Genomic DNA, 27,187 nt, shown 5'->3' on the forward strand with positions numbered 1-27,187 from the left:
ATTATTAATCAATAATCTGTGTCCCCTTCCTTGGATTAGTTTTTCTCCACACACTTATCACTGTATGTCACACTGTATATTTTTCTGACTGTTCTTACTCTATTTCCATCCACTAAAACGTGCAGGCCTGTGTAGGCAAGGGCATTTTCTGTTTGTTCATTACTGTATCTCCACTGCTGTGGCCTCTCACTGGGGCTCTGGCACTGGGTATACTTGCTGAATAAATGAATGAAGGAATGGACATGAAGATTGGTGGAAAAGTTCCAGTGACTGAAAACTTTCAGGATTCTACTCTAGAGATTTCACAGTAATCTTTAAAATTAGAAACAGAGAAGATGAACAGAAAAACTTGTGGTAAAAAATGTTACTCATTTTCACCTAGTTTAGTAAGCATTGTAGTAAGCATTGAAAGTATGTTTCAGGTATCATCATTGAATTTAATATAAATAATTAATGAAATATCTTGCTAGCATTTTAGCTAATAAGAAATGGTAGCTTTCTACAGAGTCGGATGAGGTTATTATTAACCAAACTGATTTTTAGGAACAAACTCAGTCGTCCTTAAAAGTTACAGAGAGAGCACAGTTTTCAACAATGAAATGAAAGAGGAGGGTTTTCCTCCTGTATTTGCGGATCCACATTCTTACTAAGAGTTTCTTTAAAAATATTTAAAGGAAGTCTCAGGGAAATTTATATTCCCACATAGATACGCTTTCATTTTCAACAACTGTCTACAGTTAATTAATCTTACAGTTCTTGTAAAGGAAGCATAAGGAATCGTTTTAGATCCACTGTAGAAACAGGTTAAGAGAAGATGGCTAACTAATTAGCAGGTATGGATTGGATACTGGGAAACTGAATTCAGATTATCCAGATTTACAATATATGGTATTAAAATCCATTAGAAAATAGTTTATTTTTTCACTTGGCTTTGACTATATGAAGCCAGTAGTAAATAAAGCTATACTTCTATCTCTCATTCTTATATGATATTTTGAAAACTGGGGTATCTCTGCATGTGTGTGTGTTTGTGTATGTGTGTGTAGAGTTTAAATTGCTGAATTATTAACAAAAAGTCTGTTGGAGGGCAGTGGCTTTGTTATCCACAACATCTAGCATGGATCTGAGATTATAATCAGTTTTCAATAAATATTTTTGGAATGACATCACATCACTGATTTCATAACAAAGCGTCTTTGCAACTAGCCCTATAGCATTGAATTCAGAGCTAGACTAGCATGGTCCCTAACACCCATTTCCTTCACTTATCTCCCCTTATTCTTTGTTTTCTCTATGAGAGAAATGTAGAATCTGAAGCCAACAAAGGAAACAGAAATGTACAAAATAGTATTTTTAATACAAGAGTCCATGTGACCTTTAAGAAGAGTCCAAGCTCAACTGGCTGAAAAGTTTTCTGTGGGCAAAGCATTTTCCCAAGGTCAGGAGAGTTCAAAGAACACAGTAAACTTTGAGGAACGTGCCAATGAATTTTGTAAAAGTTGTTTTGGTGTGTGTGTGAAGATACAGGGTTTGGCTGGTCATTCTGGTCTCCAGATGGTCACAGGATGCAGCCAGTAATGACCATGGAACATCCTGAAACAGATGATTATTAGTTTGATCTAGCAACACAGTCTCATTTGTTTGCTAGTGAGAGAGAATTTGTCAAAAATGTTGACTCTGTTCTCTATCGTTCCTACTGCCACCCTAGGCTAAGTGACTATTGTTTTTCAGCAGGATTATTGTGATGACTTCTTGACTAGTTGCCTCTAATAATCTTGCTTCTCTGAAATCTCTTCTCGCTGTAGCTGTAGAGATCATTTTAAATCCTGATTTAGATCTTGTCACTTCCAGCCTTGGAAAAGTTCTTGACTTCCTGTTGTAGTTAGGATACAATGCAAAAATCTTTACCCTAGCCTACAAGGCCCAGCTTCATTAGGATCCCACCTTCTTCAATTGTTTCCTATGTCACTGTCCCTTTGACCCAGTATTCCAGCCACATTGAGCTCTTGTGATCCCTCAAAAGCCCCAAACTGCTGCTTATCTTAGGGCCTTCCCATGTGCTCTTCCTTCTCCCTGGAACGTGCTTTTCCTTCACAAGCCAGTGCTACACATACTGTTCTAGACATCTCTTTAAGGGTTAGGAGGGGGCTGTCAGTGGTTACTCTTACTGGGCTGGGCTGGTAACGCTTCATGACAGAGGCAGTTCTCAAACTTGAAGATGAATCAGCATTCCTAGGCAGACACGTGGGACAAAAGTGTAACCTCAGCAGAGGGAACAGCATAGATAAAAATATGGAAGACAAGAAACCGTTTGGCACAGACGTGGCAGTGCCAGTTGTTAAAATAAAGAAATAGTCTAAGGATGAAGTTTTGAGAGAAAAATGATCTCTCTACTTGGGATATGTTGAGTTTGACTTATCTGGGATTGCAAGGTGGAGCCAGATAGAGAATTGGCAGTTGGATACGTAGGGAAGAATATGAGATAGATGTATAAAGGCAGGGAAGGATATATAGAGCGAGGAGTTATCAGTACATACAATTTTCTAGGAAATCACTGTAGAGTATTGAAAAAGAAACACCAATATTTAAACGGCAGGTACCAGTAAAGAAGACAAAGAAGGAGTGGTCAGAGAAATTGTCTCTGGAAAGGAGGTGAGAGTTTCAAGGAGGAGGCAGCCCAGAACAGAAACAGTAGATAATTTAATTAAGGTGAGAGTTCAAAGGAACTCAAGGGATTGGGAAATGGCAGAATCTCTGATGAGTTTTGCCAGAGAAATGTGAGAACCTGAGCCATAAGGAAAGTAGCTGGAGACTGAGGAGAAATCGGGATGAAAGAAATGTAGCCAGAGATTGAAGACCATTCTTTCATGGAGCTTGGCTGTGAAAGAGGAGAGGGGAAGAGGAACAGGGACGCCAGGTATGAAGTAGGTACAGAGTTGAGAAAAAGTGCTTTATTTATTTTTTATAGTAGTGAGATTAAATCTGTTTTATAGGAGAAAGACGGTGATGTTGAAATAGAGCTTTAGTGAAACAATTTATGAAACAAAATATGGCAAGACAGAGTAAGGGATCTGCTTTAGAACCAAGAAGAATTAACCTTTAGTGGAGGAGCAAGCTCTTGAGATGGAAAGAAAAGAGAAATGAGTCATAGACTGGTGACAGAGCTGTTCACTGCAATTCTCCTCTGTGAAATAGGACATACAGTCACTGCTAAGAGGCCAGAGGAGGTAAAAAGTAGCAACTTGATCTCGGTGACTTTACTGATATATATCTGATGGTGCAAAACCATACTGGTTTTATACATCAAAGGTTCATGGTTATGAGGACTTGATCCACACATAAAATCAAATATTCAAGGTTGTGACATTTCTGCAGATATGTGTCCATGGCCTGGTCTAGTCTCTCTTGGACCAGAAATAGGGATGCAAGAGCAGTGGAGGTTTGAAGGTCAAGAATGTGAAAGTAGCTGGGACAGCAGGTGAGGTCCCCTCTGAGTGTGAACATCAGACCATCGTAGTGAGGATTCTTCTTTGACGTAGGCCTTGACGCCACCTTCTTTTTGCTATTGGAGTGCATTTAGGAATCACAACAATTCTAGGCACTATCTGATAATGCTTGACTGTACCCCATATTTGAGCTTTTATGTGTTTTCAAATAACCATTTAAGTTTGAGAGGAACGAGAACTTTTGGGGGAGAGGTGGTGTATGGAATTTTCTATCATTAAAATCAACAGCCACACTATCTCTATAGTCCTCACTGGGAAATAACAATTAAAACATTTGAAAATATATATTTATCCAACTTATTTATCATATGCTTGATAGGTACATTTGGTTTAAATCAATAGATTATGGCTGTGGATGATTCTTTACTTCATATATCTGTGAATATATAATAATTTCCTACTTTTGGTGGTGCTAAAACTTTCTTTAGTGTAACATAATCTCAGTTTTTGTTATTTTGCCTTTTTTTCTTGCCTTTGCCTGTTATCCTGCTGAGTTAACAGCATTCCGGACACAAAATAAGCACTGAATAAATATCCACGGACTGACTGACCCAGTTCCAAAGCAGGATGCTCCAGTCACAGGGTCAAACCAGGAAAATGACGTTGCCAGTTTAAACCTGTCTTCCTCGTTGCCCTAAGCCACCCGTTCTCGGCTAAGCCATGTGTGTGAGCAACCTGCCTCATGGCCTTGCTCACAGGCTTCAGGAGCGTAGGAGAGAGAATTTACTAAAGTAGGGAGATCTCTGGCTGGGATTTTCTTTGTCTCCAGCTGCTAATCTTAATTACACTGTCAACCTAAAAATATCACAGGTACACACCTTTTTGTTTGTTTTCTACCGTAGCTTCATTGTTAGAAGCAAAAACTCTTGGGGCGAGGCCGCTGGGTTCAAGTTACAACCATAGGATGAGAAATTGTTCAAGGCAACTACATTTCAACACTTATTTTTTAAAAGTCCATTAAAAAGAATGTCTTGCGTGTTTCCATCATAAATAGTAAGCCGAGGGCTTTCTCTTTCTATGTATTTCTGGCAAAGCCATGCTACGTATTACTCTGCCATGTTGTATTTTTAGAACACTATTTGACGTACAATGTTATTGATTTTCCCTAGAAAGTTTTTATTATACTGTTTAAAATGTAGTTTTAAAAACTTTGCCTGTTGTTTCACATGCAGATTTATTTTTTTTTAAAGATTGGCACCTGAGCTAACATCTGTTGCCAATCTTTTTTTTTTCCTTCTTCTCCACAAAGCTCCCCAGTACATAGCTGTATGTTTTAGTCGCATGTCCTTCTGGTTGTGCTACGTGGGACACCGCCTCAGCGGGGCCTGACGAGTGGTGCCATGTCCGCGCCCAGGATCCAAACCAGCAAAACCCTGGGCCCACGAAGCAGAGCATGCGAATTTGACCACTCGGCCACAGGGCCAGCCCCCGGTGCAAACTTTTTTTTGAATCATGTATGACTTTTAAAAAACAGTGTCTGGAAGGCTAAAATTTTCCATAGGAATGTGTCTAGAATACAGCGGTATACAAGACAGACTAGATTGTTGTCCTCACAGAGTTTATCTTCCACTGGGGAAGAGATTTTTAAAAAACAAGTAAAATGATCAATGTGTAATTTTAGGTGGGGATAAGCATTATGAAGAAGAATAAAACAGAGGGAAAGGTTAGAGTGATGGGGCACAATTGGCAGTGGGAGTTGCTGTTTTAAACAAGGTGATCAGAGAAGATCTTCGGGAAGAGAGGATTTTATGCAGAGATCAGGGTGAAGTGAGGACTGAGATATGAGAATGACTGGCGAAGCTGACTCAAGCAGAGAGAAAACAAGTGCACAGCCCTTGAGAGGGGAATGAGCTGGGTACGGTGTGTTTAAAGAATATCAAGAAAGGCCAGTGTGCTGGGTGCTAAGTGAATGTGGTGAAGGGTGGTCACAGACAAATGAGGATAATGTTGGGCCCTTTACGTAATAATGAGAATTCTGGATTTTAGTGTACATGTGAAGGTGGGGAGTTGTATTAGTGAGCTTGAGCTGCCATGACAAAATACTTCAGACTGAGTGGCTTAAACCACAGAAATTTACTTTCTCACTGTTCTGGAGGCTAGGGTTGATTTTGAGTTAATGTTTGTGAGAGGTGTAAGATGCTGTCCAATTTTCACCCTTCTGCATGTGATTATCCAGTTTTCCCTCCATTTATTGAAGAGACAGTCTTTTCTCCATTGAGTTTTATTCGTTCCCTTATCAAATATTAGTTGACTGTATATGTGAGGACTTAAATCTGGGCTTTTGATTTTGTTGCATTGGTCTGTGTGTCTATTTTTATGCCAGTACTACACTGTTTTGACTACTGTAACTTTGTAATATAGTTTGAAATCAGAAAGTATGATGCCTCTAGCTGTGTTCTTCTTTCTCAGGATTGCTTTGGCCATTCAAGGTCTTTTATGGTTCCATACGAATTTTAGGATTTTTTTTCTATTTCTGTGAAAAATGCCATTGGAATTTTGAAAGGCATTGCATTGAATCTATAGATGGCTTTGGGTAGGATGGGCATTTTAACAGTATTAATTCTTTCAATCCTGGAACACGGGATGTCTTTCCATTTGTTTGTGTCTTCTTCGATTTCTTTCATCAAAGTCTTATAGTTTTCAGTGTACAGATCTTTCAACTTCTTGGTCTAACTTATTCCTAATTATTTTATTGTTTTTCATGCTATTGTAAATTGTTTTCTTTATTTCTTTTTCAGATATTTTGTTGTTAGTGGTATCTCTTCTTATAAAGACGCTAATCACGTTGGATCAGTGTCCCATCCTTACGACTTCATTTAATCTAAATTACTCCTTAGAGGCCCCATCTCCAAATATAGCCATACTGGGAGTTAAGGATTCAACATATGAATTTGGGGAAGATACAAACAGCCCATAATAGGAATAATATGATCTGACTTAAATGTTTAGAATGTCACTTTGACTGCTGTGTACCGAATAGACCATATGGAAGAAAGAGTAAAACAGAGAAACTAGTTATAAGTCTAAGGCAATGGGTTAGGTGAGAGATGAGGAAGCCTCTGAATAGCATGACAGTAGTGGAAATTGGGATAATATGTGGATTCAGATCACATTTTGAAAGCAAAGCTATACAGATTTGTTAAATGTGGGTGGATAAAAGAATGAGAGGAAGTAAGAAAGAAACAACCATGGTTTTGGGTCTAAGCAACAGAGAGTGTGATGGCATCATAAACTAAGATAGAGAGGACTAGATGAGGAAAGGAGTCTGATGGGAAAAACAAGAATTATATTTTGGACATGTCAAGATTGACATAGCTATTAGTCATTTGGTGATTTAGAATAAGCAGTGAGATGAATATTCAACTTGTGGTATGTTTATTCACAACCACCTTTTATCAAAGCATCTATTTTAGGAAAGTTACTTATTACTTAGTTAAATCACTTGAAATTAACTCTAGTTGAATTAAGCAGTACGATAGCACATTGAGTAGCTCACAGGATCATTGGGAGAACTGAAGAACCAGAATTCAGCCTCAGTAATCAAGGAAATCTCCCCCAAACACCCCAAATCAGAACTGGCACTGAGAAGAAAAGCACTAAAAATATTTCAGGATGATATTGTCCCCACCTATGCTTGAAATATCTACATTTCAGTTTCCATACTGTCTGGAGACCAGCCAGCCTCCTGGTGGCCTGTTGATTATATTGGACTCCTTCCATAATGGAGGGTGCGATTATTTTGAAATAGATGATTAGATGATTATTCTGTATTTGTATTTGCTTTTCCTGCCCTCCACGTTTCTGCCAGAACTACCATTCATAGATTTACTAAATGTATTCTGCGTCATGAAGTACCATACAACGTAACTTCTAATCAAGAAATTCATTTTATGGTGAAGGAAATAAGAAAATGGACTAACGTTTATGGGATTACTGGCTTAACCATGCATTCCCATTTCCCAGCAGCAGTTGACCTAACAGAATTTTGGAATGGCACACCAAATGTTCAGTTCTGGTGTCACCTGGGAGACAATACTGTGCGACGTTAGGGTGCCAGTACATAAGATATGGTATGTGCCATGACCCAGTGATGCTTCCTTAGCCAGAATACGTGAATACGTAAGCAAGGGACAGAGTTAAGAGTGACATCTCTCACAAATTCACCTAATGGCTCTCTCACAAAAATTTTGCTTCCTACTCCAGTCCCTTTAAGCTCCACTGGCTTAGGGGTCTTAGTAAGCAAGGGAGGGCTGCTTCCAAAGGGTATCAAGCAAAAACTGGTATGATTGAATTGGAAACTGACATTGCTACTTCCCCATTTCCAATTCTGAAACCACAGGGTGAATAGTCAAAAAGAGGATTATTGTATGACTCGAGTGATTAATCCTGGCTGTAATGGGGAAATAGTGTTGCTATTACACAATGGAATCAAAAAGGTGTTAATGGAAACTCAGTGATCTTCTGAGGTGCCTCTTAGTACTGCCATTTCCAGTGTTAAAAGTTAGGATATCCACTACAATCCAATACAGGGAAGATGGACAAGGGGTCACTTTCCCAAGAATGGAGGTGTTGTAAACCCACGCCTGAGGGCAAAGGGAGCATAAAATTGATAGTAGAGGAGGCAGTCAACGAGACAAATACAGCACCAAAGGTGAGTTGCAGGAATAAGGACAGTAGCATCTACCCATACTTTCTTTCATGTGTATATATATTTTATCAGGTTTTATTACATTTTCCCTCCATTTCTACTATGATTTATATGGTGTATTTTAGTGGTAGCTAACTTTACATATTAGTACATAGTTAAAGAATATTGAGACAAGACCATGTCACAACTCCAAGAGAACTGAATATCTTCCAGAAAGCCTGGATTTCAATCCGGATTAAAACTTCAGGTCATTCCCTTTAAATGGGGAAGAATAGTTACTTTAAGTTAAGCGGCAGCATTTTTTTCTGGAACGTTAAGTATGGGGATAAGCTTGTAAGTTGATGTTGGGCTGCCAAAGGTTTTGCTTATAATGGACATTTGTGATTCATTTTGGCTACATAGCAGCCATGCCCCTTTCTATATTTGGAGAATTCTCCACTTAGGAGTCTTGGTGTGGCCAATGAGAACCTATTGCTATAGAGGTCGAGAATGCTAGACACTTAGCAGCTTCCCTTGAAGACAGAACACTCTCATGAGACTTAGGTTCAGAGCCGGACTTTGACCAAAGAGTTAGTGATGCAAGAAACCAAGAACAGGAATCTTTGTGTGTGTGACCTGTGACTGTGGCAATGGCAGCAATCATTTCCTTATGAAAAACAAGGCTCAGACTTAGTTTGGAGCTTTTCCTTTGGATTCTTAGCCTGACTTTGGGCTCTCTAGCTATCCCAGTGTGTCTATAAACTCTCCAACATCCTTTTAATAAACTCCTTTTCTGCTTAATTCTAGCCAGAGTTGTTAAAAATCAAGAATCCCAACTAACGTAGCATCTGTTGAGGTGGTCCCCAACATTGTGCCATTGTTATGAATCCTTTTAAAAATGCCTTTCAGACAATCCTTTTTTTAAAAGTGTGTTTTTAAAATTCAGTCATGAACTTCATATTTTAAAATTAAGCAAAATGCATTTATTAAGTCTGTGCAACTTTAGCTCAGATAAAATTATATATTCATCAATTAAAATATATTAAAAACCACATATATGTCTTTCATCACTACTTATAGGAGCTACAGGTTGAGGGTCACCAGGCTGAGATAAAGTGCACACTATGCAGTAAAATTTTATTAATTCAAATGAAATGGGAAGAAAGACTATCTATGTTAATGTAAAATAACAATTTTTAAAGATATGAAGTTTTATAATTTCCAAGTACTTATAGCAAGTAACTGCATCTAAAGCATTACTAGAAATGTTAGAAATCTACTAGAAATTACTAGAGATCTGCCAAGCTAGATTAATAGACTACATGATCATGTAATCAAGTTTTGTTTTGTTGGGAGGGACCTGTATTATTCAGGATGTTTTTTCTTTTCAAATAATAGAAACTCAGTTTAAACTGGCTTACATAAAAACAGGAATTTGTTGGCACACAGAATTGAAAAATCCAGGGTTTGTCTGGCTGAAGGCATTGCTAGATGTAGGGGTTTTAAAAAAGTGCCAGGACTGAGTCCCCCTCTCTCCGTTGCTTGGCTATACTTTCCTCTGTATTGGTACCATTCTCAGGCAAGCACTCCCCTATTACTAGCAAGATGGCTGCCAGAAGATTTGGGATTACATCTTATCTTTTCAGCAACCCTGTCAAAAAAAGAACTTCTTTTTCTCAACAGTTTCTAAAAAAGTCTTAGGACTGACTCAGATTTACCCAGAATGACCCATGTGCCATTTTTGGCCAAGAAGATGAGATACTGAATGCCTATATCAGCATCACATTCCCACTGCTGAAACCTGAGGATGACTTCAGCTCTATGAAACCTCAAACTTCACAGAAGTGCAGGAGAGGAGGTTCAACAAAAAACACTGGGATGCTATAACCAGAAGCTGAGGAGTAGGATGCTGGCCAGGCAGAAATAACAGTCACTTCACTAGAGGGCCTTAAATTCCCAGCACCACCTGGAGCATCCAACTCCTCCATAACACCACTAATTGTTACTGAGCTTTGACTTATACTCTCTTTGTGTTGACATATTTTCTTTTTCACTTGGCAATCTAGTCTGTTGCCACTAAGTATTAACATTCTTCCTTACATTGAACTCAAATTTGCTTCCTTGGATTTTAAAAACATTGACTCTCTATGCTCTGCTCTCTGTAGCACAGCATCTGCCCCTTCCCACTCAAAAATGATGCTCCTTCAAGTGTTTGAGGTTGGATATCATGCACGTCATGTTTCCCATTCAGTATTCTTATTTCTTCAGCCTTTTCTCAAATGACACATACAACCTTCACTGTCTTGGGCACTTTTCCTCAAGACATTTTCTGGTTTGTCTATGTTTCTTTTACTAGGGTATCATAAAAATATGCTCCTATAAAAGAATTTTTCAGAGGATGAAATAAAACAACAAAGAAACAAGATTGCACTCTGAAATACAGACTATGATCTTGTTAAGTCTGACTTATCTTTCTACAAGCAGTCCAATTTGGTTAGAATACCAATCGTTGGATTAGGAAGTAAAGTGGATACAATAGGACACTTCATATTTTGTACTAGAGTGACTATAGTCTGGACTGCCTAGGACAGTCCCAAATTATGCCTTAAGCATAATTATTAATGGTGTCCCCTTTCACTTTGAAAACCTTATTTTGGTCACGCTGGTCTTAAACCACTATCTGCTACTGATGTGTCAGGTATCCCACAGATATACAGGTGCACTAGGCTATGAACTACTTGAGAGACTGTTTTATTTGACTTTGTGTTCCTAGAGCTTCGCTCCGTTCCCAGTACACAGTGGATATTTAATAGTTGCTCAGTGAATAAGGGGATGAATAAATCCAATCATATTGTTTTAAACTTAAACACAAAACTTTGCATTTGTCCTTAAAAAGTACACATATAACTGGCTGATGCATGCTTTAAAACAGGTGATGTGTTTAACTGCTTAAAAAAAATTCTGTATTTTTCAAAATAGCCCTAATATTTCATACACAATATCATAGACAGTGAACAAGGGCCAAATAAGTGAAAAATGACTGCAAGAATTTAACTAGTAGAGTATCCGTGTGCCTAGCCCACAGTATTCATGTGCCTAATTTAACATTTATATTAAATAAATATTGATAGAATCAAGACTATCTTCAAGAATATTTAATTATCAAATTTATAGATTAAGATAGCAAAACAGATACTGAAAAAAGTGAGCTCAACAGATTTGATCTTAGAGATCTATGAACTTAGTTTAATATGGACAGTGCAGAAGTGTAGAATCAGTCAAATGCTGGTTAAATAAAATGCTTAGAAAAAGTAGCAATCTAGACTCACAAAGATGATAGAGATGACTTAGTTCCATTCATTCTTTTTGCATAGGAGAAAACTTGGATCAGAAAGAATAGACTTCTTGTCCAAGGCCACATGGTTAGTCACCTGCAGAAACAGATAAAGAATGCAGGTCTTCAGCTGGGAAGTACAGGGCTGTTCATTTGTGTTTAATGGGATTTTATGGGTTAATGGAGTTAATCAGAAAAATATTTTTGGTATTTTGTTTTTAAAGAAGAAAGGTTGATCACCTGGTTGATATTGCAATGACCTTATTTTCCTGAATAGCTATACGAGTGTTCTAAATGCAAAGGGACCACGTTCTAAACATGAGGTTTCCCTAAGTAGCTGTAGAGGGAACGCAGATTGAGTGAGCTAAATTGGGGTGGCCAGATAATTGATCACCCAAACTGAAACTTTTTCTGAGAGCCAGAGAGGGTGCTATTAATAATTATGCTGGAACAACAGGTGTAAATGAGGACTATCTCAGGCAAACCAGAACGTATTGTCACGCTAGACAAATGTGTACTTGTTTTGTAGTTAATTGTTTTCCATTAGGGAGCTGTGGGCAAGAATTCTGATAATGAAAGTTAGGGGGAGGGCCTTTGTTGTATTAAATATGTACCTTAAATAATAAACAAGTTTCAGGATTCGGATTTAGTCCAAGCCTATTACACATCTAGAATGTACACATCCAGAAATTATACATCTACTATATCATTTTGGGAGCATTAGGCTTAGTAACTACAACATGAATCAGGTCTCAAATAGGTTGGGAAAAGTACAGATTGTTTTGAGACACCTCAACCCCTCTCCAATCCCATTACTAACCATGAAAGCAATGCAGATGTTTTTGTTTTCTTCTTGACTTGGGTCACATTCCATTGCAGGATGTTGTAAGAGTTTTAACCAAGCATAGAATAGTAATGAGCAATTTGGGAGACCCAGTCCTAAAACCTTGCCTTTGGTCACACGCAACTAGCACTTAGAATCTAAGAACATGGAACCATTTGATTTGCAAGGTTAATCGTATACCTGTTTACTTTGGCATATTTTCTAAGAGGTTAAGCTGGAAAAGTAAAGAGTAGGTTATGGTCCACTTGTCCAAGAAAAAAAAATATAAGCCCACGAGTCTTCTAGTATTTTTCCTATCACATTGAAATATAAAAGCTTGGCCACCATGTTTCTCTTCTGTAAACAGCTGACACCTCTTGACTTTTGCTTGCAGCCGGTAGTTTCTAGCTTGGCTCCACATTAGAATTATGTAGAGGGCTTTTTAGAAATCCTGATACATAGGCCACACCTCAGATCAATCAAATTATCATCTTTGTTGGTGGAACTCAGGCATCAGTATTTTTAAAACACTATAGATAATTCTAACATGCAGGTGAGGTTAAGAACCACTGCTGTAGACTCAACTCCATCCTCAGCTCTGCAATCCTTTAAGGGCTGGTTGAGGAGTTCTAGTCCAGTGCTCCGACAAGTCTGGAGGAGTCAAAATCAAGTTACAAAGCTAGCATGACTTACTAGTTCCAGTAACTGATCTAGAGTTGCAAGCCAAAGTAAGAAAAATAAGGAAAATTAGCTTTGGACTTAGGTAGGCTTTATTTTTAAACCTGGATCAGGTACTTAAATTAGCTGTATGGCCTTGGACATGTTACTTATTCTCTCTGAGCCTCAGCTTCCTCATCTGTAAAATGGACCAACAGCACTTGTTGCTGAGCTGCTACTATTCCTTTCCTTGTTAATGAAATCAATCCTCCTCTCCCATTTCCCCTAGCTTCGGAAGCTTCCGTTCCTAGAAATATGTAAAGTCTTATCTTGATAACCTTATATTCTAGGACTTGGCTTCTGCCTTTTTGGAGTGAATGTCTTCTCAATGACTATAATCTCTCCTTGATACCAGCCCAATGTTGCGGTTCTGCAACCTGCTGGCAGGTTGTCCCGATCTTATTTTCCCGTGCACATATACATGTATGTCCTGCCCCTTCTAGATTTCTTATTTCTGGGCTCCTGCCACCTGACCATTGGCATGTTCCAAAACTCCCTTGTGGACATCACTGACGCCTGTTTCCTCTAAGTACACATATTGGGCACCAAGTTTCATTGGCCTGACTGGACTTCCTCGTGGTACTTCTAAATGGGCTAGCACCCCAAATCCTGCCTCAACTCTAGGGAATGTACTGAGTTTATTCACTAAGTCAACATTCGTGGAGCATTTGCTAAATCTAAACACTTTGGCTCTGCACTCACAGACAATTTCCAGAATAGTGGGGGGAGATGGACAAGAAAAGGTGTGATGAGCACAGTGACGGGAACAGTGCCAGGCCTTCATCGTCCCTATATTCTCTTTCCTCATCAAAGCTTGACGCTTCTATATTTGTTTATGTCACAAAATAGAATCATTGTTTACAAAAATATTTTAATATTTTTGGAGGAGGAATGGCAAAGAAAATGGTTACTAGTTATATTAAGTTATGTCGGATACTCATGTTTTGCTCGACATGATTGGAAGGATTTGGATTATTAATTTGGTTTCGGTAATTTTTCAAAGTTCATTTCCTACTCCTTGGCATAGTGCAAGCATGCCCTCAATTCTACCTTGGGATCATCTTTGTGAATCTAAAGTGAGCTCCATGCTTTTTCTTAGGAATAATTTAGTATGCTGTGTGGATGAGGTATCCTCTGGCTCTCTCAAAACAAACTAATCTGGCTCCATCTGTCAATTTCTATAAAGACCTTACAGGTATGTGAGCAAACAAGTCTCAAAGAGAAATTTGGTGGCCTTTCCAGCAATCTACGTTGTGGAGCAATCAGTGAAGATGATATCTGAGCTGCCCTTCTACTACCTTCCCTTGACTCTGCTTATCAGTCCTGACTCCGCCCTGTGCCTTTCTAATGATCTTTCTTTGTGTTTTCTGCGGCTGCCAGCAACTTTTTATTATCTATCTGAAGAATGAAAATGACTGATTCTACCAGAGGCAATTGAGAAGTTATATATGGCTCATAGGGGTGATGGTGATGATGATGATGATGATTGCTGTTGTTATTTTAGCATTTTACAGAATTCAGAAGTTATCTGCTGCCTTCTGGCTACTCTACTCACGACCAGTGAACCCTGGAGTTACCCAGTTTGCTTTGGGGTGATCAGGGCTGGCTTAGCAAAAATTGTAAAGGAGAAGAAAGGTTAGATTTAGTAAATCTGTCTCCACTATGGTGTATCTAGTCTCTTTGTGCTGGTTTCCTAGGGTGCCCTCTACTGGGCTCCAGTCAGGTCTTCTGATTCTGGGCAATAGTCCCTGAAACCCATGCCTCTCAACTCTCATTAAAAACCTACCACTTTATGTCATATGTCCTCAGAATCTTAGTGTATGTTTTCCAAGCTGACAATTAATCCAGGTAAACTAATCCATGTCAATGAGTTAATATGTTTTATTGTATAAATGGGAAAAAAAACCCCAATGTCCCTCCTAGATCACTTAAGTGTACATTTTCACAGTGACTTTATGGAAGACAACACCTCTACATAGTGTCTAATTCACTGGTGACTAATGGTGGGAATGGGGGCCAGGCATATGAGGAAGGCTATGTTCTGAGAAACCAAAGAGGAAAGTATTTTCCAATAGGAAGGATCTTATGGCTCCCCTCAAATTAAACTGTGTGGGCAGCTGTCTACTCTAGCTAGCTATATGGTCAACACCCACAGACGTAATTTTCACTCTGCCAGCAGGAAAAGAATGAACAACACTGTTTACTCTTAACTTTTAATGAAGAATGCCTGAGCTCTTTGGAGGGTATTGTCTAAATCCTAATAAGAAGTAAGTATATGGCATTGTTTGGGGGATTAGTTTGTCCATAAAGATGTGAATAGGGTACACATTCATGGGCATGACCTCTGTTGCCCTCTGTATTTTCTTGTCTACTGAAATCAGTTGGGCAATCTCTGTCTGTAAGCACATTTCCCAAGAACTGGTTAGAGCCAGTCTTCACAAGAGGAACCTATTATGAAACCAGCTCCAGAGGATATGCACTTTGTTGAAGATCTACTGAAAGATATACTTACTTGAAAATGAAATTGCTTGCTTTTGGTTCCCACCTAGCCCCTTGAAAACCAGAGAGACTTGGGGCTGAGTTATAATTAGACAGAGAGGGGAGATGACAGCTGAGTCTGATCTCCATTTTTTTGGTAAGCTTTCTCGCTGTTTAAGCTGGTATTTTCATAGCTGTTGAATGCACGTGTTTCAAGAAGATCAGCTAAATTAATGATATATTATCAAGTTAATAATGTGCCCAAGATTGGGAACTTGGAGGACATAGCACAAAATTTTAAAGGTTCACCTTTTTTCTTAAAATTTATTGTGAATTTTTTGTCTTTCTTTTTAACATATCCATGTTGGATTTAAGAAAAAATTAACATTTTAGGTTGCTTTTCAGTTAAGTTATTAAATCTTCAGTCAAATAAATGTTCCAGTAAAAAAACTACCTTTATCTTGTGGCTCCTGATCTATAATTATATATCCCCAGGGATATATGTATTCAAATTTGAGAGGCACAAGCTCTGAGGAATAGTCACGGAGAGGATCTAGTCAGAGAATAAGAGTGTGTATTAATGATCGATCAGGCACCAGCCCGGTGGTGAAGTGGTTAAGTTTGTATGTTCTGCTTTGGCAGCCCGGGGTTCACCAGTTCGGATCCCGGGTGTGGACCTATGCACTGCTTGTCAAGCCATGCTGTGCCAGGCATCCCACGTATAAAGTAGAAGATGGGCATGGATGTTAGCTCAGGCCCAGTCTTCCTCAGCAAAAAAAAGGATTGGCAGCAGATGTTAGCTCAGGGCTAATCTTCCTCAAAAAAAAAAATAATAATAATAATTGATCGGTAGGTAAGGAGGATTAGCCCGAGTTTCCTTGTGAATAACTTTCACAGAGGACAGTGGCATTTGATGATAAGGTCTAGTGCACAGCTGTAATGAAGCAGGGATTTTAGGAGTATCTAGACAGCATTGGAGTTGAAGAGAAAATAGACTCAAAATACAGAGTCATCAAGATGGATGTGGAAGAGGCAAAAATGTGATTGAACTAATGTAGATTTCTTAGGTTCCTTATACAGCTATAGTAATTATGAATGCACAAAATAGATGGGATGGCAAATAAATAAAGAGGAAAATTCTGCATGTTAATTTTTGCATAATACCATCTTCTTTCTCCTTTCTGAAAATTTAAAGTGCATATCCTTTTAATCTTGAAAGTAGTGTATATTTTTATCACTAGTGTTTTATATTTATTCTCTGGAAAATATTTATTCCAGAAGTTAATTTGTCTATAGGTTATTTGAAACTCAGAGCATGTTTTTCAATAGAAAGAGTCTTATTAGCAGTGAGTTTTTCATGCCAGTCCCAAAAGTGTATTTAACACAGAAGTATCTGGAATAGGTAAGGGGAAGGGCCAAGTATCTACATTGTTTTTGTAAACACACTTTGATGCAAGTGATCTGAACAGTACCGTGAGACACACTATTACAAAGGTTGAAGTCTCTTGTGATGAGGGCAGGAGACTCAGGACACTGGCTGAGGGCCTGGGCAGGGTTGCAAGGAGGTGTAGAAATATAGGAAGTTGGCTGTCCAGCCCACAGTTGCCCTCTCTGCTACCTGGTACCTTTCTACATATCCAACTAGAGTAGTTACTTTGGCAATTAGGCCAAAACTGATGGAACCATGTGTGGACACCCGACCTAAACCAGGCCAACCAGATATTTTAACTTGAGAGTCTGCAACTGGGGACAGACGCACCAGCTAACCCCTGCTGGTTATTTAGAATTAAGAGATTTCTAGGGACCACAGGCAGCCAGTCCTGTCAAGAAAGTGGACAAGCAGAGGACCAGCATACATAGAAAAAAACCAAAAAACACAGAGAGAGAATTGATGAGGAACCATGCATTGCGAGTGGGGAGGAAGAGGGAGAGAAAGTGAAAAAGTGGGGGAGAAATAGGGAAAGAACACCAGAGGGAGAGAATTTTCCTTGGAGCCTGTCAATTTGTTGCTGTAGACGCCAGACCCTCTGACTGTGTTTTCTATAAGATATGAGGATCTTCTTTCCTTTCCTCACCTCTGTTCCTCTCCAAGTCTTAATCACTTATGCCCTAAATAGAGATGAATGGCCCTGATGGAGAGGAAAGGAGCAGAGGGACATTCTTAGGACCACTTCGGCCCAGATAAGAAAGTGACTGCTTATACTATAATATGATATGTGGAGTATATTTAAAATTGCCCATTTGTTAAGCACACTGAATTCTAAGAAGCAGCTTCAGGCTAGCTTGACAGCATTTATATGTAACGAATAATATGCTGATTACTGTCTTCGAAATTTAACCTATGTAACGTTTTACTTGATGAAACTCTTCTCTGGTTCAATCAGCTGCAGTTGCACTAACTGGCCTTTAGAAATTAGATGTTCTCACTGAACTGAGAGACAAAGAAATGAGGAATAAAGGTCCAGATTTGTCATTAACTTGAAATATAATAGGCCATACATAGGAGTTATGACTTGATATCATAAAAATCCTCACTATGCTGCGAGGGCTGAGCTAAAACTGCTCCAATTTGGCTCGGGTTATTTTTATGAAGCCTGGGCTGAGTCGTTGTAAACTCACCTGATCAAGGCAGACAACATGTTTGCCTTAAAAGGACCTTTGGCAGGTTTCCCTCCCTGCTTTTGTATGAGAACGGGAGAAAAGTAGCTTAATGTGAACCGACAGAGAAGACAACTTTGATTCTACTCAGCTCTGCTGCTCCCTGACCGGCCAGAGAAGGCTGAATAAGTCACAATTTCTCTGGGTCTAAGTTTCCTCACTCATAAAACGTGAAATCCTTTCTTAAAACAAAGCCACAAAAATTAAAAAAAAGACTTTTAAGTAGACATGGTCTAAGTGCTCTAAAAAAGAAACCACTGGAAGTACTGGGTTCAAATATAATAAATATCCTTTAAAATGCATAGCTGATTTCATAAGAAAAGAAGAGAAATTTCCAGGGTTCAAAAAGAACTTGGGAATCCCCCCTACTGTTTTCTACCTCCCATGCGTGCCCTGATCAGGTCACACCATCTTTCGCTCTGGACCTCCGCAAAGACTGGCTTGTGTCCACCAACTCCTGCCTCCTCCAAGCCCATGTTCTTAGCTCCAGCCAGGGTGGGCTAAAATTTTAAAATACAAACAAAATCAGTTAACTCCCCTGCTTAAATTCCTGCTCTGATCTGCCATTGCTATTTGATAAAGACCCAAATCTTATCACAGTCCCTGCCCGCCTCACTAGCGTAGTAGCCAGATTCCAGCTGCACTGGTTTTCTCTAGGTCTGCAGCAGAGCGATTCCTCTGCTTGGAACACAGCCCACTCTGCTCCCTCCTGCCCCAGCTTTCTCTTAGTTCATTCCAACTCACCACTCAGAGAGCCCTGCTCACCCACACGGCATTTAGAGCTTCTCCCTGATGCCCCCAAACCAAGACAGTCTCCCTTGATTACATTTTATCAGTTTTTTGTACTTCTTCCTAGCATTTGTTACAATTCCAACTAAATAAATAATGAAGGATTCAGTTATTTCGCATATATCTCTCCTGCCAAAATTTAAGGTCTATGAAGGGAGAGACTGTATCTGTCTTGTTCACTATAAAATTCCCTGTATACCAAGTATGGTCTCTTTCATAGGTGATTAAAAATATGTTGAGTGAGTGAGCTATATGTACATGAGGCTAGAATTGATATTAATTTATCTCTACCTCACCCCTTATATTCCGCCCACTACTCTAAGGTAACAAGCTCTTTGAAGAAACATTTTAAGAGTAACATTAGCCTTTTACAAGTTTTCTTTTAGCCTTTTCTAGAATGCATATATAAATAGTCTTATTCCATACTCCCTGACAAACTGTTATCATTCTTCTGCAATTTGAAAGAAATATCCAGGGCAATATGCTTCATATACTTCTAATTGTTGCAAGAGACCTATTACTTCAAGCTCTTATTTAAAATTATTATGAGTGAATATCAGTTGAAATATATAAGCAAATTTAATTATTTAGGTTTTTCTCTGGCCAGTGGTTGTGGTTGATAGAATTGATTTTACCTTATACCTGAAGCAAATGTTTGGTTGTAATTGAAATAGTTAATTTTTGCGTTATAAGCAAATCTGGTGTATGTGTGTGTATGAGAGAAAGACCAGCTCCCCCAATCCAGCATAGCCTAATTTACCAAGGATTTCCCTTGCCTATAGCCCCCTTATTTTATCAATTCAGATGTTAAAATTTCAGATCTTTAAAGTTGGAAACAATGGAAGAAACAATTGTATAGAAACAGAAAAAAATTTCTGAATGTGTGTAAAGGTAGCTTTGGAATGAAATAAGCCAATCTTATGTTAAAAATTCTAGGGGCTGGCCCAGTGGCGCAGCAGTTAAGTTCCCACGTTTCACTTCTTGGCAGCCCTGGGTTCACTGGCTCGGATCCCGGGTGCAGACATGGCACTGCTTGGCAAAAGCCATGCTGCGGTAGGCATCCCACATATAAAGTAGAGGAAGATGGTCATGGATGTTAGCTCAGGGCCAGTCTTCCTTAGCAAAAAGAGGAGGATTGGCAGTAGTTAGCTCAGGGCTAATCTTCATCCAAAAGAAAAAAAATTCTAATTAAGGCAAAAGATATTCTTTACCATACAAATAACTCATTTTCTCAATGTGATAGGTTTACCTTTTCTTTGTGAAAGTGATAATCAAGTAAACTCTGTCATGTAAAGTATGCTATGTAATGTTCTTGAGATTGTTTGCAAGTTCGGCATTCATGGGGGACTATTTGTTTCACACTAAATTATTTGCCCACAAATTAGCACTGGCAACTAGATGACTGCAGAATTTTTTAATGTTATGATAATAATCTTAAGTGTATAAAACCGTCAACAAAGGGCCAGGCCCTATGCTAAAAGCTTTATATTGATTATCTCGTCCTACTCTCAGACTGTTCACAACGCAGTACATCATGTTATTATACCTTCATCATTCATTTCCTGAAGCTCATTTCCCAACGTCACACATTTAGTATGTTAGCGTCAGCAAGCAAACTCAAGGTTCTCTGATTCCAAAGTCCTGTTTTTAACTACTATGGTCTAGTGCTCATATATAATATCCCTCTATTGCCTAGCATTCATGGACATAGGATTTATAGCCATGATACTTTTAGATTAACTCAATTTCATACTTGTTAGGATTACACTGTTTGTTCCAGAACTGGGAGAAGGACCCAGGTGTTCTGATTCCCATCCCAGTGTTTTTCCCATTATACTGTGCTACTTCCAATTATAGAGCTTATTCACATACATTTTACTTATGACATAAACTAAAGCAATATTACTGGGCTCTATATTTAAAGAGGGTATACATAGAAGAAATTTCAAAAAATAATTTCTGAGTTAAAGTTCGATGTCTTTTTCTTATATATTTAATTGTCAGTAACATGGTTAACATGAGGTCAATTTTAAAAATGCTTCTTTCTAAAACCCTGACCATGATCTTGGAAAAAGACAAGTTCTGGGACTAGGACCTCAACCTCAGAACTTTAGACCAACCAAGATATCAAGCACTCTCTTCATTTTCTTTTTCCCTAACTTTCTCATACCAGGGAAAGAACTAGGGAGAAGAGAATCACAGATAAATTCTACCCTAGTTCATTATGCCTGACTTTTCTGCTCATTATTGCACATGGTAGAAGTAAGCAGAAAAATGAATCATTATGTAGCATCAAGAGAATGAATTCCTGGGCTGGCCCCGTGGCTGAGTGGCTAAGTTCACATGTTCACTTTGGCAGCCCAGGGTTTCACCGGTTCAGATTCTGGGCGTGGACATGGCGCCGCTCATCATGCTGAGGCGGTGTCCCACATAGCACAACCAGAAGGACCTACAACTAGAATATACAACTGTGTACTGGGGGCTTTGGAAAGAAGAAGGGGAAGGGGAAGGAAAAGAAGAAGAAGATTGGCAACAGATGTTAGCTCAGGTGCCAATCTTTAAAAAAGAAGAGAATGAATTCTTATTTCATATTTTATTTTTTAATCTGAAAATCAACTTTCTTTCTTACAATTTAAAAAAAGACAAATATCTCCCTTCCTGGCATTCCCAAAGATCCACAGATCAGTTGTTAACTTGAGATTTACACGTCATGACCTCCTTTAGCAAATCTCATATGACCTGCAGATTTTAAAAAATTGCCATAGGTACTGTTTCTTGTTAGAAATCCTAGTTATACTAAACAAAACAAAAACAACAAAAAGCCCTTTAACAACCAACAAACAAAGCTTAGTGGAGAAATGAGTAAATATAATATGTGAAGGACTTTTATTAGAGTTTGATCATTTTTAAAAGCATAAGGAATTTTTCCTCAGGCTATTTTATTTCATGAAGAACAATCCAGAACTTTTCATTGTTCCACGGAGACCTAATTTCCAGTTCCTTAATAGTCTCTTCTGGTTCTGCTCTGAATCTCTCGGTTCTCCAGGGGCGTCTATATTATGGATTATTGTGCTAGTCTGCTCAGTGCTGAGAATCTATTAACCTTCATTCACTCATTCATTCAACACCTACAGGGCAGGCCTATGGTAGGCACTAGTGATAGAGAGATACAAAGCAGTGTCTCCCTCTAGTAGAGACTGGATGACTCTTCACAAGTCATTTACTCTTCCTCCTAGGTGCACAGCTAGACTGCTTTTCCCAGCCCCCCTAATTAGGTGTGGCCATGTTCCTGAGACGAATGGCTTGTGGGCACAAGTTGTGTGAGACACTGGCAGGCCGGACCCATAACACTTCCTTCCTCTTTTTCACAGTAAACATGTATTGAAACTGGCTGAACCACGAGATAGAACTTGAGACCCCAACACATGCTTGGAGTAGAGCCACCTGACAATTAGGAACATCTGTTTTGGACTTCTTATGGGCAACAGTAAACTTCTATTGTATTAACTACTCCCCACACATGTAGGAGTTTATTTCCTACAATCTCTAGCAGGGACCTAATTAGTACACTGCACTCAAAATCAATTGGGAAAATAGATTTAGAAATCACTATAGACTACAGTGCTTTGATAATGTTAAGACATGCTCTGATCCAAGTACAGAGGATGGTCTGGGGAGTCAGTGTTAGAGGAGGTGACATCTGAACTGAATTTGGTAGTTCAGTGTCAGGCAAGCTAAACAGGGGAAGAGTGTTCAAGATAGACTTGCATGTACAAAGACTGCCAGGCAAGAAAGAGTAATTTCAAAGGATCAAAAGACGTTTGGGAAGGGTTAAATGCTGACTTACTTTAAAGAGCATGGCAAGACATGAGCCTAGAGAGGTAAAGAGGAGCTAGCTAATGAAGGAGGAATCGGGGGTCATCTGCCCACCACAAGACATGCCAATAGTCAAGAGGCAAGGTGGTAGGAGGGAAAGGGTTTTATTACAGCTTGCTAGCAAGAGGCAAGATGGCTGACTACTGTCCAAAAGAACCATCTTACAGAACAAAGACTCCATGCCTGTTATATGGGGGCTGGTCTTCAGGTGGGGCAGACATCTGGTCTTAGTTCCTGATAATCTTTTGTTTTACTGGATATGCATCAGAGACTGGAGCAACGTCCAGATCTTTCAGTTGTCATTGATGATGGCTATCAGAATAGCCTCTCTGCCTGGGGGTCATAACATTCCTTTGAACTTTGTTCAAAAGAACAAATTTGGGGCCGGCCCGGTGGCACTGAGGTTAAGTTTGTACATTCTGCTTCAGCGGCCTGGGTTTCGCTGGTTTGGATCCCAGCTGTGGACATGGCACCGCTTGGCATGCCATGCTGTGGTAGGCGTCCCATGTATAAAGTAGAGAAAGATGGGCATGGATATTAGCTCAGGGCTAAACTTCCTAAAAAAAAAAAAAACAGAACAAAAAGAACAAAGTTATCAACTTATAGCAGCTTGGAGGGGCCATAAAATCTACAGAGCATGTATATCTCCTGGAAGATGCATATCCTGGTGGGTTACTTAATCAGAGGTCATCCAAAGTTACAATATAGTTTCTCTTCTACAATATGGCTTCCCTTATGGCAACCTTGTGCTGAGCCAGTAGACATAGATAGTAGACATAGACATAGACATCTGACAGGCAAAACAGATGGGAAGAGAGCATCCTGGGAAGAAAAAACCAGAATGTATGTAGCCCAGAGTTATTAAATACCATAGTGACCCCTCAAATTAAACACAAATTAACAGAGATGGAGTGAAGTAGGAGTGGAAATAAGACAGGTAGGAAGAGGAGCCTGGAGTGGAAGGTAAGATTCTTATTCTCCTTATGTTGATTCTGAAGACAAGAAAGGGCTATTAAGAAGCTTTAAGCATGGAAGTAATGGGACACATTTTCACTTCACAAATATTCTTCTGGCAGGAAATCATGTGGAAAACAGATTAGGGTTTATGTAGTATTTTAACATAACAGTGTTTTGGGGTTTTTCCTACCAAAACGGTTATTGTGATGAGTTTTCCCATTGAATTCTACTTTATTTGATAAGAGAGGACAGTTTCAATGGTTATGGATCATCATTCAGGATGTACTGGATTAGGAAAGACTGGAAGTGTGGGGACAAGTTAGGAGGCTATTAGTATTGTCCAGAACATTGAGGGTGAGAGTCTGAGCTAGGGTTGAGCAGAGGAAAGGAGAAGAGGGGAAGAATTCAAGAAACAGTCAAACCACTTAAAGAGAGGCCTTAGGTGGAAGCACACATCAGAGATGACTTAAGTTCTTTGTCTTGAATGAATAGGGACATGGTAATGCTATTCACTCCAGAAAGGCCTAAGACATAGGAAGAAGAAAAATGGGGGGAAGGGGGAGAAAAGTTTGGTTTTTGAAACAATGATTCTGCGGTGACTAAGGCAGATCCAAGTAGAACTGTTGAGTTTCCATCTGGAAAGAAATACAGGCTCAGGCTCGCAAAGATCAGAAAAGGGGAAGATAAATTGTGGAATGTTATCAGTGTATAGAGGTCCCAGCAGAAGCCTGAATGAAAGCAAGAGAGATTGTCCAGGGTGAGCAGAAAGGAGGGCGAGGTGTGGAAGCTTAGGGCCCACTGGCATTTCATCATCCAACCAAAGGAGAACTCAAGGAGTAGGAGGAAAGGAACTCTGAAGCAAGGCTCTGAGTCCAGAACAGCACAGGCATAGCCGGCGATCAAGCACTTTAAATGCCGCAACGTGAGGACCAGAAAAGGCCTCCGTATTTGCTAATCCAGAATCTTTGGAGAACTTTTAAGGAAAAGCTTCGTAGAACGGAGGAGTGAAAGCCAGATTACAGTGAGAGAGAGGGAGGAATAGATGTGGAAGCATCAAATGCCACTATTCTTCCTAGAAATTTTGCGGTACGGCTGGGGATTGAAAGAAATGCGGGACACAGAAAAGTTCCTTTTAGAAAGAAGAAACGTTTGAAAATGTCTCTAAGCATTGGGGGTGGTTGCAATGGAGGGGAAGGCATTGAAGATAAAAAGGCCTGGGGATAAGGGGCAATGTCTTAAATGAGCTGTAAGGTACCTAGGAGGCCTCTTTTCCCATGGCTCAGAATCGTTTTGGCAGCTTCCAGTACTTTGGCTCTGAAATGCAGCCATTTCTAACCAAGGGCTCCACAGGCAAAGTTCTTTCTGCGCTAGCCATTCAGTGATCTTCGGGGCCGATAGGGTCACCAGCATAAACTGAGAGAGAAGAAACACCAGAGAGAGATCAAACTCAACACATGCGTTAAACACTGAGTTACCGGAGACACCTCACTCATCAGAAAATGAACGTAATTGCAACAATTTGAAGGTAAATGAGTTAATGTGGAGAATGTTGAAAGGACCTTTTTAGAGGCCCCGTATCAAGTATTTTTTCTGTTTTCTTTAATTCTCTCAAATCCCAAAAGATATGTATCTGAGGTATAAACCAAGTATATTTTAGGTGCTTATTTGTTTTGTGAATTAGCCGTGAAGAATATAAGCCATTTCTCACAGGAAAAACAATTATTTTTTAGATGATCTGTGGATACATGTTGCTTCATCCTACTTTTCAACTGATTCACTAAGAAATTTTTGTTATTATAACTCAAAATTTAAAGAAAATAAAATATTTTGTATTTTAATGCCTCTGACTCTCTCTGCCATTTCAGTCAAGTCAATAAAAAAACTAACTTTTTCTATTTTGTCTCTACTTCTCTATGTTTAAAATAGGTTATCTGCTGCTTACCTGCTTTGCTAAAGCAGTCACTTTCTAAGATGGTGTTATCCTAGTTTTGAATGCTTCATAGAACCAGAGGTGACAAGAGATCTAGAGTCAGAGAATTCAAGTTCGAGTCCCAGCTCTGTCTCACACCAAAGGTAACTAGATTCCTTGCTTGTATCATAGAGATAATAAACAAACTTCCTTATTGAACTATTGTGAGATAATATCTGTAAAAAAGACATATACAAGTTAATTTAGACTTCTATAGTTCTAGAAAAAGTAACGTGATAATACCCTTAATAGACATGAAATAACCTCATTTCTACACATAATATATATTTCAGGAGGTAAACAACAAAAATCAACCAGCAAAGTTAAGTGAGTTTCAAGAGAATTTCCTTTGGGGGCCGGCCCGGTGGCTGAGCGGTTAAGCTCACGTGCTCCGCTTCAGCGGCCGAGACTTTCGCCGGTTCACATCCTGGGTGTGGACCTAGCACTGCTCCTCAAGCCATGCTGAGGTGGCGTCCCATGGAACAGAACTAGAAGGACCTGCGACTAGAATATACAACTATCTACTGCAGGGCTTTGGGGAGAAGAAGAAGAAGAAATAAAAGATTAATAACAGATGTTAACTCAGGTGCCAATCTTTAAAAAAAAAGGAAAATAAAATTTCCTTTGAAGTTCTCCATGGTGATTGCTGATATATGGGCACATGTAAGGAAAGTATGATTTGGACAAATAGACTCTACCCTTTGGGGTGAAATATTGACATCAGTGAGGATTTAAAGCACAAAGATAAAACATGGCCACATTGATCCAAAGAAATTGTGTCATTATGGTTTGGCTTTTTGTAGTTCTGTAAGAATATTTTTTACATAAATAATAATTTAACTTTGAGACTGCCTGTATTCCTTATTTTATTCCCATAGAAACCCAACACTTGAATATTACACCTGCTGCCCTAGAGTTCATTTAAACTTTGGTCTTTAAACAATGTATATGCTTAATCTCACCTATTTATTATCTGCCTATTATCTGTTTCTTCTTTTACTGCCCGGAGTCTGTGTTTTTATTTTCTCAGAGGGCAAGGCAACATCTGTGTCATGAGCAGTTTGATATGTATTATAGAGCCTTAATAAATATCTTTTATCAATTTTATTTGCTCTGTAAGAAATATTCACATTTACGGCTCAGTTAAATAATGATTCTGATTATTATAATATAAAATTAGAACAGTACACAGGGCATCTCTCCAGGTTTATATTTTAGGGACAATCTATTCTTTTTTTTTAAAGATTTTATTTTTCCTTTTTCTCCCCAAAGCCCCCTACTATATAGTTGTATATTTTAGTTGTGGTACGTGGGATGCTGCTTCAGCATGGCCTGATGAGCAGTGCCATGTCTGCGACCAGGATCCGAACCGGTGAAACCCTGGGCCGCTGAAGCAGAGCATGCAAACTTAATCACTCGGCCACGGGGCCGGCCCTGGGACAATCTATTCTTG

At 39.1% G+C, this 27,187-nt stretch overlaps 2 long non-coding RNA genes across 3 annotated transcripts in view; one reads left to right on the plus strand and one right to left on the minus strand.

Annotated features, from left to right (window-relative positions):
* Positions 1 to 2,792: 2,792 nt before the first annotated feature.
* LOC103567782 (uncharacterized) overlaps positions 2,793 to 27,187 on the plus strand; it is a 30,253-nt gene continuing 5,858 nt past the window's right edge. The window contains exons 1-2 of one of the 2 annotated variants that reach the window (XR_011525285.1): positions 2,793 to 2,917; positions 25,692 to 25,838. This is a non-coding gene — a long non-coding RNA (uncharacterized lncRNA). Of the gene's footprint in view, positions 2,918 to 15,485; positions 15,643 to 25,691; positions 25,839 to 27,187 lie in introns of those variants that run through there. The other variant, XR_011525286.1, reaches the window with a different exon arrangement.
* Positions 22,895 to 27,187, minus strand: part of LOC139075160 (uncharacterized) — a 32,639-nt gene continuing 28,346 nt past the window's right edge. The window contains exons 4-6 of the long non-coding RNA XR_011525284.1: positions 25,708 to 25,910; positions 25,021 to 25,178; positions 22,895 to 23,365 (exon numbers count right to left, since the gene is read on the minus strand). This is a non-coding gene — a long non-coding RNA (uncharacterized lncRNA). The remainder of the gene's footprint in view (positions 23,366 to 25,020; positions 25,179 to 25,707; positions 25,911 to 27,187) is intronic.

Source organism: Equus przewalskii, chromosome 13 (genome assembly GCF_037783145.1).
Source record: "Equus przewalskii isolate Varuska chromosome 13, EquPr2, whole genome shotgun sequence".
In the NCBI taxonomy this organism is placed as follows: Eukaryota; Metazoa; Chordata; class Mammalia; order Perissodactyla; family Equidae; genus Equus; species Equus przewalskii.